Below are 6,130 nucleotides of genomic sequence, written 5' to 3'. Positions count from 1 at the left end.
CTTATTTAAGGGAGTGCTCGTGTTGTAGCTGCCGGGTTGAGAAGGCAGCATGTGAGTCTCTGCTTTCCCCCTTGTTTCTTCTGGGAAGATCACAGGTCGCAGAAAGTTCAGCCTCGCCTCACCTTCACTCAGCAGGACCTCTGTCAAAGTCTCAAGCCAGATGCTCTGTCTACTGTAGCACGAGCCCCTCTGGAGGTGGCAGCCTGGGGGGACATCTGGATGCCTTTATCAGGAGCTGCCCTGACTCATTGTTGGGTCTTTTGTCTTGAGTATTCTGTTGCTTCACACTTGCCTTGGATAAAAATGGGGAGGAAGTTTTTTGTCTCCGAAAGAGCTCCTGAGGGAAATGACATGAAGGCCAGAGACTAGAAGTGCTCAGAGGGAAAATCGTGGCTGGTGGCCCTTTCTAGATGAGTGCACACCCTGCACCAAGGAGCAAGCAAAGGCAGAGGGTCATTTCCCAGACTCCTGGCCTGCAGTAGGCAATGATACTTTGGGGTGAGGGTAGAGTCGGCTGGGAGGGTGAAGCTTCATTACTTCCTTTTTGAAAACTGGCCCTCCCTATTCCATGTTTTCAATAGATGACATTCATATCCAAGGATCAGAAGAGAAATCCAGTTTGGAAGTAGAGAATGAGAACTCTGGGGGTGGTACCTGAAGTCACAAAAGGGAATGAAGAATCTCGGGGCATGTATGTGGAATAACAAGGGAAGACCAAAACCTGATCTCTAGAGACATCAACATTTCATAATGAGCAGAGTAAGAAGAAACACAGAAAAGGGGAAGAAAGGGCCAGGGGAATAGGCAATGACCAAGGAGAGTGACAGTCTTTCAAGAAAGGGTGTGGCCAACAGTGCAAACCAGAAATCCAGGAGCCCCACTGCAAATGTGGCTGGTGGTTCAACCATTGGCTGGTACTCACTGTTACCCAGGCAACGGCATCCCGTTCTTTGAATAGATCTTGCTTTGTGTGTGGAGGTAAGGGGGTGGGGAGGAGGGAGAGGGAGATGTCAGAGACATACGACACAGAACTGGCAAAGGTTTTCCAATGAAGATGGACCTCAGCAAAGTTCTGTAGAAATGGGCCAGTTGCCAAGATATTACAGAAGAACATATTCCAGACAGAGGAGGTGGAAGGGGAGCATCCTGGCAACTGCCAGTCACCTAGTATGCCTGGACTGTGGGGTGCGTGTGGGAAAGTCATGAGAGATAAGGCTACAGAAGACACCAGTGTGAGATGACAACAGGACTTCCAGTCTTATTAAAGAGTTTACATTTTCTTTCAAGGCAATAGGGATCCACCAAGACATTTTAAGCAGAGGGCTGTTATGATTAATTTTACATCTTGGACCGATCACCCTGGCAACAGAGAGAGGCTGTTGCATTCATTCAAGGTGAGAAATTACAAAAGCCTGTGAGAGTGAGGGTGCATTTGTGATATATTGGGGAAGAATTGTCAGGGCATTTTATACTTACTGGCAAAATTAGACATTGACACCCTAAGTCAGGCTCAGTGACAAAGACTGCTAGTAACAGAATTTCCAGTAATTAGCTGGGCACGTGGCTCACCAAAATAAAAACTGCATCTCCCACCTTCCTTGTAACTTTAGGGGCCATGTGACTAAGTTCTGTCCAATAACTTAGAAGTACATGAGTCTTAATCTGGGAACCTTCTCTGTACATTACCCACTACCCACCCTTTGCCCCTCTTCATTATCCTTTCCTCCTTCCTACTGAAAGTGATGACTGGAACTGCGGCAACCATCTTGGACCTTGAAAGGACCATGACCTTCAGAATAGAGGTCAAACATAGCAGAGAAACAAGACAGAAGGAGTCTCTGGGTCCTGGAGAGCTGCTTGGAGCAGAGCAGCCCTATCAACCTGGGAGCACCTACCTGGAGCACCTACCTTTCATGGTAGAGATAAACTTTTTTTTTAATCTTATTTAAGACACTGCTATATTAGACCTCTTAACTAATAAAGCTCTCATTTTTAGCTGTTCATAAAATCCCAAATTCTGGGAGCCATTATTCTATACCACCTCTTACCTTTTAGCATATTCCCCCTTTTGTCTTCTAGTATCTTGTCTTTTTTTAAGTTTATTTATTTATTTATTGAGTGGGGGGAAGGGGAAGAAAGAGAGAAAATCCCCAGCAGGCTTCCCTCTGCCAGCACAGAGCCTGGTGTGGGGCTTGATCCCACAAATCGTGAGATCATGACCCAAGCCGAAACCAAGAGTCAGGCACTCAACTGACTAAGCCACCCAGGAGCCCCTCTAGTGTCTTTTTTTGATCCTTGGCATTGAACACACAGGCCCATACCTAGTAGGTGCTCAATAAACACTGAAAAGGAGGAGGAAGAGGAGGAGGAGGAGGAGGAGGATCCAGAACTGTCTTCTTGTTTTCAGACCTTGTTAATCATCAGATCGGAAGAAATTTGCAATGTAAATTTCATCACGCAAAATAGTTAATGCCTTGCCAAGCTGCGCCCTTCCCAGGAGTGTAAATGAGGAGGGAGGAGACTCCAGAAAGACTCTGACTCTGGTTACCTCACATGCGAACATGCAGCCTTGAAAACACTGACGCATCTGCTCCTGGGGCTTCCTGATTTGTAAGAGTTTGCAGCAGGAAGAGGAGGAAAGACAGCATCAGGGTAAACATGGAAAATACCTGTGGCTCAGATTCAGGAGAGGACTTCGGCTGACTCCACCTTCTCCCCAGAGCCTGTGCTTCTTCTTTGTGGTAAATATCTCAGTTATAACAAATTAATGTTTCCTACACTTATTTGTTCAACATGTCTCCTCTACCAGAGCCCTAGTTCCACCAAACTCAAGAACCAACCCTGCCTTCTTCACCCTGGTACCCGAAGCACAGAGGTGCTCAATAAAATACAGGTTGAGAAGGGGCGCCTGGGTGGCTCAGTCGGTTAAGCGTCATGAACTCACAGTTCGTGAGTTTCAAGCCCCGCTTCCGGTCTGGTGCTGACAGCTCAGAGCCCGGAACCTGCTTTGGATTCTGTGTCTCCCTCTCTTTCTGCCCCTCCCCCGCTCGTGCTCTCTCTCTCTCTCTCTCTCTCTCTCTCTCTCTCTCAAAAATAGAAATTAAAAAAAAAAAACTAAAAAAAATACTGGTTAAAAATAAATGAATCAACCTTTTCAGGCAGAGAGGAAAGAGATTAACAAACAGAATCAGTCAAGCTGTACATGGGAAAAAAACCCTTTGCAAGTTTGAAAGGAAATTACTGTATTGGTAGATAAGATTATTCTATGGATGAGCCCAGGTAGGAGTCTGGATCCGGAGCCAACTTCTTTAGTTCAATTCCCATCCACCCAAGTAACCTCTCTTACCCAGTGCTCCAGGAAATGCGAATGATTTTCAGTATTCACTTAAAATCAAAGTGAACAGTAAGTCAACTGGGAGCAAGGGAACAGGCCAGTCAAAGGCTGTTCCCAAGGTCAGACAGAAATGAGTTTGAAATTATCGCCTGGGCCTGGGGTTGGGAGCCTGCCTGGACGAGGCAGGGCCCAGGGCTGAGGTGGGTGGGGAGAAGAGCCGGTCTGCCCCGAGGGGAGCGGGTACGGGGGAAGGGCGCCCCCTGCCGGGGGTGAAGGAAAAGGCATCCGCACGCGCGGCGAGGCGATTCCCCCCCTCGGTCCCGAACCTCGGGAGTAAACGCCAACTTCTTCCAGCGAGAAAAGGTAGAGGGGACGAAAAACCGACTCAAACTCCTGCCTTTTTCGATCCTCCCCCTTACAGCCCCAAACTTCCCCCGCCTCAAGGGGAAGGACTGCGATTCATTGCAGATACTGATCGCCCGGGTCCCAGGAAGCTGGATGCTCCCCACTTCCCATCCCTCGAATCCAAAGAAAGAAGAGATCGCTTGGGACGATCCGCAAAGGCAGGTCTTAATGGACCCGCAGGACCCTCGTTTGACCACGACACCTTCCCCTTCCTGGTTCCTAAGTACAGGAGCAGGATTCCTTGGGCTGGGTCTCCGTGTAGGAAGAGGGACTGAGTGCGGCCTGAGCGCCTGGCTCTTGATCTGGGGGCACACGGCCGGCCGGGATCGCCCAGGACACCCTTGAGGCTGAGAGTCGGGACCCCTGTGCCTCCAGGAGATGGCCCGAAGGCAGGGAGGGGCGCGCAGGGCCAATGTAGGGGCTGAAACCCGGCTCTGTTCCCCGCCTCACAAGCCCCCCAATCTGGTCGCTCATCTACAAAATCCGGAGGCTGAACTGGATGGCGGCCCCAACCCTGGTAACTCCTGATCTGTTGTCCTTTTTTAGACCCAGACTGTGTCAGTGGGGGGAAGTTGGAGAACAGAGGACGATTTGGAGCGTGAACTAGAAGAAAACAATGGGTGGGACCCACTGACCAGCTTCTTTCACAAGAAAGGCTTAGAGGGCCCTCGAAGGAACTGGTCTCTCTTTATTGAATCGGGAGTGACACCTAGTGGCTCATCCGCCTCACCGTCACCGTGGTGCTGGTTCTCTCTGGAGCACTTGCCAGGCCCTGGTAATCGTGGCTAAAAGCTTTGGAAGCACAGGCTAGCTACCGCTGACGTTTCTTGGGACCTCCCCGGGCTCCAATCAACAGCCCTTTTCGTGCAGTATACGCAAATCTAATTTGAACGCTGTTCTTGGTCGAGCCGACTCGGCGCATCACTCACCCACAGGCAGCAAGTAGGTAATGAGCTGGCTGCTGTTCTAGGTGCCGGGGCTACAAAGAGGGCTAAACCTTGGTCCCGGCCCTCAAGAAAGTCACAGCCCAGCGGGGAGGGGGGCGGGAATGGAGCTGTAAAGAAATATTATACTACATTGGGCAAATGTCAAGAGTGTTTTGTTGGAGGCGGTGGGGGTAACAGAGGTGGGCCCTCTGCCTAGAGGCACTGAGGAAGACAATAATCCTTGAGCCGAATTTTGAAGATTAGATGGGGTGGTAGGTAGAAGTCTACAGTGACCCCAAGGTTCCCCCCCCCCCCCCCCCCAGTGTACACACACCTTCTTCCAATTATCCAAACACTGATTTCGGTTCAGCTGCAAGAGGGTTTGCAAATGCAAGTAAAATCCCAAATCGGCTGACCTTAAAATCTGGAAATTTTGCTTGGTGGGCCTGACCTAATCAGGCAACTTTTAAAAGAGACTAGTTTGTCCTGGCAGAGGAAATTTAAAGCATGAAAAGAACTTATCATAGGTGAGATTCTCATCTGCTAGCTCTAGAGATGGAGGGGACTACATGGCAAAGACTGTGGGCAGCCTTTAGGAGCTGAGCACAGAGAAACTGCAGAGAAGAGAGAAACTGAATTTTGCCAATAACCAAGGAGCTCGGAAGAGAACCCTGAGCTTCATGTGAGAACACAGCCCCAGCTGATTTCAGCTTTGTGGGAACCTGAGCAACGAACCAGCCACATTGTGTCTGGCTGCTAACGTCGTGGTAATTTGGTCTACAGCCATAGAACTTATACCAATGGCCATTTGAAAGAGGGGAACGGCATGGACAAAGGCTCCGAGGTATAAAGCAGCAGGTGCATTTGGAAAACTGAAGTCACTCAGGGTAGCTGAATGGGAAGCAAGGGAAGTGGTAAAATGTAATGCTGAGAACTTTCGGTCAAATAAACCGTGCCCTTGGGCTAGTTAACCTAGTTCTCTGTGCCACCGTCTTCTCAAAAGTGACATGGGGCTCATACTAGTAGTTAAGACAAAGGGTTGTTTAGTGGGACCTATGCATATGGAGGGTTCAACGCAGTCCTGAGATACGATAAGTGTTCAACAAAAGTGGGTAGTAATAGCTGTAGTAAGGGAGAATGGACCAGAATAAGGGGAGGCTAAGTAATGCAGTTTCTTACAGTGTGGTCGGAGACCCCCTTACTGGGATTGTCTGGGGAGCTTATTAAAAGTGCAGATGCCTGAATCCTATCTTGAGTCCAGACTAAATCAGACTCTCTGGGGGTGGGGCCTGAGAATCTCCGCTTTCAGGAAACTTCTCGGGTGACCCTTATGAGATAACTAGGCCTTGGTAATAGTCCAGGTGACAGCGAGTGGCTGACAGAATCAACCAGGGCCTCGGCAGTGGGAACAAGAAGATGGTAGACCCCGAAGGAGGTAAGGCAACTGATTAGGAGGGTTGGTTGA

At 49.3% G+C, this 6,130-nt stretch overlaps 1 long non-coding RNA gene across 1 annotated transcript; it reads left to right on the top strand.

Moving 5' to 3' along the window:
• Positions 1 to 477: 477 nt before the first annotated feature.
• LOC121041046 (uncharacterized) lies at positions 478 to 1,899 on the top strand. The gene is made up of 3 exons (XR_005795537.1): positions 478 to 759; positions 1,288 to 1,394; positions 1,741 to 1,899. It is a non-coding gene; the product is annotated as an uncharacterized LOC121041046 (long non-coding RNA).
• Positions 1,900 to 6,130: the final 4,231 nt, after the last annotated feature.

The sequence above is a fragment of the Herpailurus yagouaroundi genome, unplaced genomic scaffold (genome assembly GCF_014898765.1).
Source record: "Herpailurus yagouaroundi ecotype Mexico unplaced genomic scaffold, PumYag 182, whole genome shotgun sequence".
In the NCBI taxonomy this organism is placed as follows: domain Eukaryota; kingdom Metazoa; phylum Chordata; class Mammalia; order Carnivora; family Felidae; genus Herpailurus; species Herpailurus yagouaroundi.
Note: the sequence above shows the minus strand (reverse complement) of the source record. Positions and strands in the feature narration are given on the sequence as shown.